This window comes from Nycticebus coucang, chromosome 21 (assembly GCF_027406575.1).
Source record: "Nycticebus coucang isolate mNycCou1 chromosome 21, mNycCou1.pri, whole genome shotgun sequence".
Taxonomy (NCBI): domain Eukaryota; kingdom Metazoa; phylum Chordata; class Mammalia; order Primates; family Lorisidae; genus Nycticebus; species Nycticebus coucang.
In genome coordinates this window covers 44,476,554-44,488,749 of record NC_069800.1, presented here as the reverse complement: position 1 = coordinate 44,488,749, position 12,196 = coordinate 44,476,554, and the positions used below count along the sequence as shown (strand labels likewise).

Below are 12,196 nucleotides of genomic sequence, written 5' to 3'. Positions count from 1 at the left end.
CTCCACTACGAAACCAACTCCATTTCCTCTGAGCATGCAATGTGTATTATCGCATTCATGGTCTGTCTCGACCTCAATTAGACTCAGGGGCTGGGGGAGAAAGGGAACTTCTATAATAAGCAAGAATGGTATCATTATGATAAATTATGAAAACACATAGTACAATTATTAATGTGAAGAACACATTTGTATCAGAATATAACAGAGTAAATGTGTGTGTCCAAATATAGCTCAATATTCCAAGTTACCTGGCTAAGAAGGAGATAATTCATAAAAGGTACTCACATTAATAAATGAAAAAGATGTCCCTCTATTAAGGAAATGGAAAAAGTCAAAGGAACCCTCTGTAACATTGTAATAAACCAGGAATTCTTCACCTAGCACGAAGAGGGGCCAGCTAACTTCAGATGAAAGTACAGCATGAAGAGCTGTTTTCTAAATATCAAACAAAAGGAAAGACTCAGAAATTTTAGCTAAAATTTTAGACTCTCATTATAAACAGGGAAATCTGAGCCCAGGGGGTTTAAGTAATTTGTAATGAACAAAAATATACATACAAGGCTTCTAATTCCCAGTATGGTGGTTTTCCTTTTTCTCCATACTAACTCAAGATTGGTTGGAAAGAAAATACAAGGATATCTGTAAATAAATAAACAGAGCTACTGTTAAAATATAAGAACATAGACTAGTCCCTATGCTAGACAGGAGGTTTATAACTAGAAGCCATCAACAGGAAAAGGCTCCTAACCTGTTTGCAATCCTATAACGTAAATGAGTTTTGAATACAAATTTTCCTAAATTCAAATCTTGGCCCTCTATAAACTGGGAACAATAACCTCTATCACACAGATATTTATGTATATATGTATGTGTGCAAACAAAGGCCTCTGTTTCTAAAGCACAGAGCACAGTGTGGCCCATAGAAAACAAGACTTGGAGCTCCAAGAGACATACCTGACTAAAAGCCAAATGGGCTCAAGGTTGAAAACGGCTTTGATCATTAATCGTTAGGCTAGGCATGGTAGCCTGTAATTCCCACACTTTGGGAGGGTGAGGCAGGAGGATTGCTTGAGGCTAGGAGTTGAGACCAGCCTAGGCAACACAGTGAGACCCCATTTCTATTACAAAATTTAAAAACTAGCCAGGCATGGTGGCATGCACTTACAGTCCCAGCTACTCAGCAGTCAGGCTGAGGCAGGAGGATCACTTGGGTCCAAGAATTCAGGGCTGCAGTGAGCTATGCCTGTACCGTTCTACTCCAGTTTGGGAAAAAAGCAAGATACTGTCTCAAAAAAAAAATTTTTTTTTAAACAGCTGTGTTTTAAAATGTGGTGAATCTGTTTTTCATATCAGGATACTTGACAGCATCCCACCCTCACCACCAGTTGCCCTTGTTAATACCCATGATTGAGAAAAGACACAAGGACAACAAATAAATCTATTTTCAGTAATACTTTTCACTGAATTTGTGTTTTTCATGTCCACATTTATGAGAAAGAGAGGGAAAGAGATTATGTATTCATTCCTTAGAAAATAATTAGGTACCATCTAGATTTACAACTTCTTGCAATAATTCTGGGGCACTAGAAACAGTCCAGACTCTGGGTAACCTTGATCTAACAAAATCATCTATTTGAAGTTTAAATCATCTTTAAAATATCTCTGGCCAGGCACATGCTAGACCTTTCCTAACATCTCCAGTGACCAGATACTCACCTCCTCCCTAAGCTGTGCCCCTCCACCTTTGGATCATTCACTTAAGAGTTTATTAAATTGAAGAAAAACCTATAAACTTATAATTTCCTTCCCTGGTCCCTAATTCTGCTCCTTAAAGAGCTATAAAATAGGTTAAATCTTGCTCTCACACTTAAAATAAAAATTAGATTATTTCAAGGCAGCAATGCTATCTATTTATTCTGTCCTATCACTTTTTCCTTTACAGAATAAACACTTTTAATGGGATGGTGGGGTGGAGGGAGAAAGAGCAGAAAGGAAGTATACAGATAATTAAATTCCTCCTTATCACTATTTTGGGATTTCATAATTTTAAAGCTTTCTAATACCTTTTGAGATAATTAGATATATGGAACATCACAAACCCAAGTTGTGGAGGCATTGGTCTAACCAATTTGAAATGCTCAGAAATCATCTGCTGTTAACCTCTTCTGATTACCTTTTCTCAGAATAAAAGGGAGTTTTCAAACATTCAATTTTACCAGATGGTGGCGAGTGACCTGACCCAGAAGTTACAGATGAGCTGCAGTAATGAGTTTTCCCTTGCCGTTACTGGCTGCACATTCACTGGTGACATTTTACAACTAGGACTTCTGGCTCAATCAATATTTGCAGGCATGAAACCTGCCAAAGTTAACATCAGGGCTCCTTTGCAAATTTGCTCAAGGCACCACATCTGAAAAAGCTCACAATCTCTAATGCTGCAACCACCATCAGCCAAAGTTCATAATTAGAGATCAAAGTAATCAGAGAGAAAATGCTACCCCACCTCAAAGGAGTGTTGTGATGATTAAACAAAACATCTTACGAAGAGGCCCTAGGTAAACTATAAAAATCTACACCAATGTAAGGGATTATCATCATCATATTTTTAGGAGATATCTGAGTGAAAATTCCAGATATTCCTATATACATTATACCTTTGTAAACTTATAAGACTTAAAGCTTCAAAAAACAAAAATCAATGAATCATGGCTATCTACTATGTTTTTTTCTGAGGAAAATGTAAGTACCAAGAATTCAAAATCCCCAAACAGAATCATTGCAAAATATAAAGCAGGATCCCTACTTATTCCACCCCTACAAAAATTATAGTAGTAAAACCACAGTGATTACTGTAGAATATGGTTTTTATCAATGTCCACAACGAGTAAGAAAAATATCAATGTATCAAAAATCAAAATTACCAATTTTACCACTTGGCTGACAAGTAAGATGGATATGATTTATGATTTAAAACACCAGTCATGAAGACCCTACTTAATCAATTTTTCCTACCAAAAAGATTCTTATTCCTTGTTAAAGCCTGAATATATATTCATCTCACCTCCAAAGGGTGTATAGATTTCTTTTTTTAGAAGTACAAACTATATTTTAATGTCCATGATTTACTTTGACATCTTCTCTGATTGATTCTGCTGCTCCATCAGAAAGTTAAATGTTGATTCAGTTTATTTATTTATCAAAATTAACATAGCCAGATATTTGTAAAATTATTGGAAGGTAAACTATCTCCATTTTAACAGACTTATTACAAATGTCAGCTACACCAGAACCATCATCATTCATTCATTAAGGAAGTACTTACTGAGCAACAGAACTTAAACGTTCTATTAGGTGCTATGAGACATCAATTTGGCAACAACAGAATGGTACTGATCTAAAAGAAATAACATGGTACAGTACAAAGAGCAGACCAATAATCCGAAAAATCTGGGTTCTAGCAAATCACTTAAGAGTCATGTGACCTTAGATAAGTCACTTGACTTATCAGTGCTGCATTTACAAAAACGCTCTGCTCTTGTTCTGCTACTCCACAGGACTGCATTTAGGAAGATAAGGGATAGTAAGATTAAATAAGATAAAGATACAGAACTTTGAAAAGAAAATAGCCTAAAATTCAATTTCTTTTAATGACTGCAAACTGCAAAGTCCTGTATATACAACAGATTTTTAAAATTACTTAAAACCAGCATTTGACAAAGAATATAAGTAGACCATCACAAAAGAAAAAATATTCAGTAGTCTATCAGCAAATAAAAAGTCACCCAATAACATTATACATCAGGGAAAAGTACATTAAAACCAGGAGATATCGGCTTGGCGCCTGTAGCTCAAGCAGCTAGGGCACCAGCCACATATACCGGAGCTGGCGGGTTCAAATCCAGCCCAGGCCTGCCAAGCAACAATGACAACTACAAGCAAAAAATGACCGAGCACTGTGGCTGGCACCTGTAGTCCCAGCTACTTGGGAGGCTGAGGCAAGAGAATCGCTTAAGCTCAGAAGTTTTAGGTTGCTGTGAGTTGTGATGCCACGGCACTCTACCCAGGGTGATGGCTTGAGACTCTGTCTCAAAAAAAAAAAAAAAACAAAAAAACAGGAGATATCATAAGATTGACCAAAGTGAAAATAAAAATAAGGCAATACCAAGTATTGGTGAGGATGTGGAGAAACAGGAACTGTTAAAACTTGCTCAATAAGAGTATAATGAGTACAGACTAGTGATGCCTACTAAAACTAAAGATGCATGCATTCAATGACTACCCCAGAAGTTCTACTCCTAAGTATATATATATATATATTAAAGAAGTTCTCACACATATGTACAAGAAGATATGGAGTATATGTATTTGTACATATACATATACAAGAAGAGAAGTTCAATGTTTAATGGATACATGCATAAGTTGTAATAGTAAAGAAAAAACACATGGGAGTAATCACCAAATTCAGGATGGTGATGGCTTCTAAGGCGGCTAAGAGGGAAAGTAGATTGGCAGGGTGGGTGGTGAGGGGAAGGAGGATACAATGAAACAAGATAGGGAAGGGTATACAGGAGACTTCAGCCACATTTGCAATCATTATTTCTTAAAGACATCTGAAGCAAATTTGTACATACTGTAGGGGAAAAAGGCGGGGACCACTAGAAGCTAAAAAGGGATCACCCAGTCCATCATGCCCAACTGGTTGTGGTTCCTTGATAGTGTTACTGCTCACTAAGGTTAAGGGTTTACAATACAGAGTACCTTAAGATAAGCAAGATCTTTCACAGAGTTATTTAAGTGGATAGATGGAGAGATGTGGGTACCACAGATAGGTACATCCATAACTGATTGAACCAAGAGCAGGAGCAGTGCAAGGTCATCTGTTTAAATTGAAAATAGCAAATGTATAAAGTACCTTCCAGGGGGAATGTGACTCGAAAACATTTCATTCAGAAAAGACCTAAGGGTTTTAGCAACTCTCTAATTCAATGTGTCAACAGGATGACCAGCTTTAAATTTTTTTGAAAGCTAATACATATTAAGGGTGCACTTTTAGAAGCATAACATCCAATTTAGCCACAGTCCTACAGCACTGAGTTAGCTATGGCACATTATAAACTAGAGACTACATGAGTAGGATAGCACAGCATCTGGAAATCTTGCTATAGGAACGCATTGATAAGCGAATCAGAGGGGATCTGGCAAAAGACCCAGGAGTTACCATCACTTATTTTGAGAGATATCTTGGAAGAGGTCAATGCACAGCAGACCACCTTCCTACTGAGGGTAGGAAGAAATCCTACTCACCCTTAAGACCCAGCTCAATGTCACCTCCTCCAAGAGTCCTCCACTTACTCCAGGAAGACTTCTGAGCTTCCTCAGCAGTGTATTAGATCTTGTATCAGGTCTCTTATAGCACATAACATATGTATTCATAAATTTTCATCTCCTCTACTAAATCATGAGCTAGGTCCTCAAGGCTAGGAACCCTGGAATTAGATGCTTGCTCTTAACCTAACAACAGTTAAGCTAACACCTTAACTCTTAGGTCCTCAGCACCGAACAGTTCCATGCTCATAGGACGCACGTAACACATGCTGCTAAATCAATGAGGGACAGATTTTTGGTTCCATACATATTACTACATACATACCCACTGAAGTGAACAAGAAGAGACAAAGCTCCCCATTCACTGACAATGTCCCAATGGAGTCTGAATTATATGTCATGTTGCTGTCAACAAGGCTGTCTGGCTAGACTCTCTGGACTTTCTGGCAGTCAGTAACCGAGCCTTAACCCAACATAAATGAAAAGTGTCTTTTCACTGGCTGTTTTTCAAAACGACAATTTATTATCATCTTTCTTATCTATCTTGTTGATTAGGCTTTAAAGATATATAAATACCAGCCATGAACAACACAGAATGAAAACAATGGTACAATGAAAACAATGGTATTTCATTTAAATGAAATGAAATATTTTCTAACATTTTTAATTAGAAATATTTTCTAATATTTTTAAGGTTATTACCTTTAAAAAATAAGAAATCCCACTTGAGAGATAAACCATGAGTTTTATGTACATAGGTCCCTGTGAACATAACGGGGAGAAAGGAAATGCTCTCCTAGAGCACAGCAGACCACCTTCCTACTGAAGGTAGGGCTCACAGAGCACTCTTACTAAGCACATACACAGATCCATGCGTGGAGTACAAGGTGTAAAAGACAAACGAAAAAGGGGCAGCACCTGTGGCTCAGTGAATAGGGTGCCGTCCCCATATACTGAGGGTGGCGGGTTCAAATCCGGCCCCCATCAAACTGTAGCAAAAAATAGCCGAGTGTTGTGGTGGGCACCTGTAGTCCCAGCTACTCAGGAGGCTGAGGTAAGAGAATCGCCTAAGCCCAAGAAATGGAGCCAAGAAATGGAGGTTTGCTGTGAGCTGTGATGCCACAGCACTCTATCGGGTGGCATCTGTGGCTCAGTGAGTAGAGCGCCGGCCCCATATACAGAAGGTAGCGGGTTCAAACCCAGCCTTGGCCAAACTGCAACAAAAAAATAGCCGGGCGTTGTGGCAAGTGTCTGTAGTCCCAGCTTCTCGGGAGGCTGAGGCAAGAGAATTGCCTAAGCCCAGGAGTTGGAGGTTGCTGTGAGCAGTGACACCACAGCACTCTACCGAGGGCAACAAAGCAAGACTCTGTCTCTAAAAAAAAAAAAAAAAAAAAATCAATGCTTGCCACAGCACTCTACCAAGGGCGACAAACTGAGACTTCGTCTCTTAAAAAAAACAAAACAAAAAACTGGGCGGCACCTGTGGCTCAGTCGGTAAGGCGCCGGCCCCATATACCGAGGGTGGCAGGTTCAAACCCGGCCCCGGCTGAACTGCAATCAAAAAAATAGCCAGGCGTTGTGGCGGGTGCCTGTAGTCCCAGCTACTTGGGAGGCTGAGGCAAGAGAATCGCTTAAGCCCAGGAGTTGGAGGTTGCTGTGAGCCGTGTGATGCCACGGCACTCTACCGAGGGCCATAAAGTAAGACTCAGTCTCTACAAAAAAAAAACCAAAAAAGGCAAGCTGTCTTCACGTGCTTTGAATCTTGTGAGAAGAACAACACAGACATGTAAATGGAGGATTACTGAACCTTCTGGTTAGTGCGGTGGCTGAAGTATGCACAGGGAAGAAAGGGACCACGGCACTATAGGAGAGGACAGCTAAACCAGTGCACTAACCAGGAATCATAATTTATTACTAGCAGATGAATGCAAATTCTCAAAGTTCCTTGGGGCATCAGGGTGACTGCAGCCAAGCAGAATCCATCTGTTCTGCATGTACATATTTTATCCACTTTATATCACCCTGCATTCTATTTTATTATACAGTTTAGTAAATTCTCCTATGGTGGCAACAAGTGATATTCAGATGGTAAGCATGGTGAAACTCAGATTCACACAAAGAATATTAGTTCAACCCTGTATTTTAAGGATGCGTAACCCGAGACTCAAAGTAGTAATAAGGGCTCAGTGCCCATAGCTCAGAAGGAAGGGTACTGACCACATATATCAGGGCTGGCGGGTTTGAACCTGGCCCAGGCCTGTTAAACAATGACAACTACAACTGCAATCAAAAAATAGGTGGGCATTGTGGCTGGAGCCTGTAGTCCTAGCTACTTCGGAGGCTGAGGCAAGAGAATCATTTAAGCCCAAGAATTTGAGGTTGCTGTGAGCTGTGACGTTACAGCACTCTACCAAGGGCAACATAGTGAGACTGTGTCTCCAAAAAAAAAAAAAAAAAAATAGTAATAAGACTTGGGCCTGGAGCCACAGATGTGGGCCTGGAATCAGCAGTATATACCACCTCCAGACTCCTTTTCTCAATCATGACCTCAGAAACTATCACCTTAAAGGTATGCTTTGTATCACCTCTACCTGCTACCACCATCTTTCAGACAACACTAAAATCCTGTTCCTGCTTTTCTACCAATCCTTTTAGAAAGGTTAAGCTTTTTCTGCAGTAGCTCCTTGTCCATTTGCAGTTTTGCTACCCAGAAGAGCCTAGTGTCATCTATCTACATGGAGATTTCAGTAAGAAGTCCCCCCTCCAGATCATTTGGAGGAACCCACACCACGCCCTAACACCAATCCATTCTGAACCTTTACACATTAAAACATAAATTAATGTGGGAAAGTTATTTAAAATTATTTACAGTTTTAAACCAAGGCTCAGGTACAATAAATTCACTTTACTATTTAGGATGATACAACGGCTATATACTTTGCATTTATCTAAGAGAGGGGGGCAGAGTATGTATTTAGTAACCAGCAGGTTAAGCAGGTTACATGGCACATGTGTTACATGCAATCATGCTGTGGGAGAAGTCTCCAGCCAGTGGAATGTTGCCTCTAGCAAGGGATGATTTCATTAAGACTAAAGTGGGGCCAAGAAATCTTTAATTACTTTTTCTGTAAGTTGCCTCTGAGGTCATTTCCAGCACTCAAAACTGCATTCCTTTTTCAACAGGAGTAGTTGAGGAGAAATGGTGTATCATACCAGGACAAATAGGCGAAAAAAAAAAAGTAAGATGTTTTGAGAAAATGGGAAAGGGAGAGTGAACAGGAAATGAACAAGTAAGCACCGGCTCATATGTTAAAAACTAACCATTTTATTCATTTACGAATATTTGCTCATTCATTCCTCAAGGGTTCTGACATGGTTTTGGTCTTAGAAGCTTCAGACTTTAGATATTGCCATTGTTTGTTTTAAAACTTAAAACTTAGTCTGTTATACAATAGCTGCCACATTTATTTCCAGGAAGATAGAACTCACATGGAACTTTACCCAGAGTATCTTGTTAAAAAAGAGTATTTTTCAACATTATGGGCAATACGTTAAGAGTCTGAAAATGTTGCATGATTATATAATATACTTTCCAGCACTTGAGCACTGATTTACCTATCTCTCTCAGCTTGAATGAAGTAGCTGGTGTTACGGCCTCAATACATGCCTGTTGATGAGTTCATCAAAGACAATGAAAAAAGATGGTTTCATGTCTGCTTTTGTGTAAGGTGCACTTTATTTTCCTCAACTCAAAGGTTTCACTATTTCTAGAAGCTTTACAAACCACTAAAGTTAGCAAAATGCCTACATCCCCCAATAAAGACAAGGACGATGAATGAGTTATTCTTAGAGACAATTCAGTGTCAAAAATATTTCCCCCACTTGCAAAACAAGAGAAGAACCCTGACCACCTGGCCATGTGGAATACAATGGAAAGGAAATCTCCAGTAGCCTGGATAAATGCATCTTGGCCACCTACAAATTCCCCCTACAAGCTCTATTCCCACCATCACAACACTCTCTCAGGGAAGCTATAAAATTGATTTTTTAGTGATTCTAAACTAGTACCTGCTTATTTCAAGAACATTTTAAAATACCAATTTCCTAGCAAAATCATCTAGTAGACCAGATAGCCAAAATGCATACCTTGCTAGATGGGAAGAAATTCTACCAAGGGTAAGATAAATAGGTGTCTTATACACAAAATAAATAAATAATGTAATAATATAGTTATCTTGAACCATATCCCCCTACTTAAAGTTTTCTTTGAAGCTTGCCTGCTTAGGGTATCGAAAAAACTTTCAAAAGTTACCTAAAAACAGTTCAAAGACAGTATTGCGTATTACTGTAGCTTTACTTCCTTATAAAAGAAAAGTGAATTTTTATAAGTTTCATCTATGGGTGAATCTCTAGTCAATTACAACCAACTCAAAGAGAGCTATCAAAACAAACTACCCGGCGCCCCCTCCCCGACGACCAGGCCGGACCTCAGAAGGTGCGGGCCGGCAGCGGCGCGAGTGGCTCGGGAGCGCGGCTGACCCCCAGGCTGTGGTGAGGGTCCGGGAGCTGGCACCACGGAGCCTGGGCAACCTCCTCTGCCCACCCATGCCCACCCCGCATGAGGCTGAGAAACAGCACACAGGGCCCGAGGAGGCAGACCGGCCCCCCTCAATGACTAGCCATGATGTGGCCCCCCAGGTGGCCCCTGGCCGCGACCCCTGCTGCCTGTGCTGGTGTTGCTGCTGCAGCTGCTCCTGGAATGAAGAGCGGCGGCGGCGAGTGTGGCAGGCCTCCCGGGATAGCAAGCTGCAGCCCCTCCCCAGCTGTGAAGTGTGTGCCACACTGAGCCCTGAGGAGGTACAGAGCTGGGCCCAGTCCTTCGACAAGCTGATGCACAGTCCAGCAGGGCGCAGTGTGTTCCGGGCCTTCCTGCGCACAGAGTATAATGAGGAAAACATGCTCTTCTGGCTGGCGTGCGAGGATTTGAAAGCCAAGGCCAACCAGCACGTGGTGGACGAGAAGGCACGGCTCATCTACGAGGACTATGTATCCATCCTGTCCCCCAAGGAGGTGAGCCTGGACTCCCGCGTGCAGAGGGCATCAACAAGAAGATGCAGGAGCCATCCGCGCACACGTTTGACGATGCGCAGCTGCAGATCTACACACTCATGCACCGGGATTCCTACCCTCGCTTCCTCAGCTCTCCCACCTACTGTGCCCTGCTGCTCCGGGGAGCCTCACAGTCTTCCTCCGAGTCCTAGGTGGCCCCTGTGACAGACACTAGGCCCCTTAGGGGCAGACTCTGGGCTACTCCATGTGTGCGTGCCAGTGGGGGTATCAGGGCACACCAAGGGGCAGTCCCAGCCCCAGAGGGAAACGCTGCATCCCCTGGCTCTGCCCTCAGCCCAGTGGGAGCTTCAGGTACAAGGTGGCCAGAAGTTCCTCAAGGCTGCTCAGTGCTCTGCATGTTGGGAGGGGCTTCATGGGAAGCCTCGACCTGCAAGCCTCATGGGCACCTCTGTCCCACACAGCTGGCAGCGAAGATTTTGCCTTTCTTTGGTGCAGAGCAGGACCTTCACGTTACCCAGTTTTGTAACATGAGCCCTCTGCACCCCAGAGTCAGACCCAGAACTTCAGAACCCGATGTGAAACCTCATAATCAGGCTCAAGGTGACAGGACCCAATTTCTACAAGTATTTTATATGTTCATGAACTTCAAACCTGGAAATATGTCCTTACTGTGTTTTAGCAAAAAAAAAAAAAAGAGAGAGAGCCTTTCGGCCGGAGACGCCGTCTTCCAGTAATTCACCAAAATGACAAACACAAAGGGAAAGAGGAGAGGCACCCGATACATGTTCTCTAGGCCTTTTAGAAAACATGGAGTTGTTCCTTTGGCCACATATATGCGCATCTACAAGAAAGGTGATATTGTAGACATCAAGGGAATGGGTACTGTTCAAAAAGGCATGCCACACAAATGTTACCATGGCAAAACTGAAAGAGTCTACAATGTTACCCAGCATGCTGTTGGCATTGTTGTAAACAAACAAGTTAAGGGCAAGATCCTCGCGAAGAGGATTAATGTTCGTATTGAGCATATTAAGCACTCTAAGAGCCGAGATAGCTTCCTGAAACATGTGAAGGAAAATGATCAGAAAAAGAAGGAAGCCAAAGAGAAAGGTATCTGGGTTCAACTGAAGCGCCAGCCTGCGCCACCCAGAGAAGCCCACTTTGTGAGAACTAATGGAAAGGAGCCTGAGCTCCTGGAACCCATTCCCTATGAATTCATGGCATAATAAGCATATAACATAGCACACAGGAGTACTAGTGAACCCATGTTTTTAGGAGCAAGAACCTATTTATTCCCCATGAGCTCATGGCATAATATGTGTACAGCAGGGGCACACAAGATAACCAATAGACCCCATGTAACAATGATACAAGGTGCTGGGACCTATTTCCCACGAATTCAAAAGTCAATCAACACTTTGTCACATTAAATGGCAAGGTGCCTCCCTGAGGCTGGAACCTCTTCCCCGATGAATTCATGGCATGGTAGATACAAATAATAGCATAAAAATGTTTCTTGTTCATTCACTACAAGTGTGGTTTTTTTTCCCCCCAAAGAAGTATTAAAGCAAATTTCAATGTGTCCTAAAAAAAAATAATAATAATAATAATGTTTTCATATTTATCTTCCTCCTCTCATTCCCCCATCTTCCCTTAAAATAGGATGTCTTATTATTGAAAAAAAAAAAAAAACTACCCATTAGCTGTCGATTTAGAATGACTTCAGAAAGCTAGCCCCAGAGCACCACAGATACCTTTTCAACAATCTCTTAATCTTGTTTATAACACCTGTGTTAAA

At 41.3% G+C, this 12,196-nt stretch overlaps 1 protein-coding gene and 1 pseudogene across 4 annotated transcripts in view; one reads left to right on the top strand and one right to left on the bottom strand.

Moving 5' to 3' along the window:
- The window catches only part of CTNNBL1 (catenin beta like 1), a 199,666-nt gene that overhangs the window by 168,091 nt on the left and 19,379 nt on the right, over positions 1-12,196 (bottom strand). Inside the window, exon 2 of one of the 3 annotated variants that reach the window (XM_053573670.1) lies at positions 558-639. The exons of the other annotated variants lie outside the window; for them this stretch is intronic. The gene's annotated coding sequence lies outside the window, so the exon portion shown is untranslated. The remainder of the gene's footprint in view (positions 1-557; positions 640-12,196) is intronic. 3 annotated transcript variants of the gene reach the window in all.
- LOC128573420 (regulator of G-protein signaling 19-like) lies at positions 9,801-11,064 on the top strand (annotated as a pseudogene). The gene has a single exon (XR_008376466.1). The product of XR_008376466.1 is annotated as a regulator of G-protein signaling 19-like (transcript).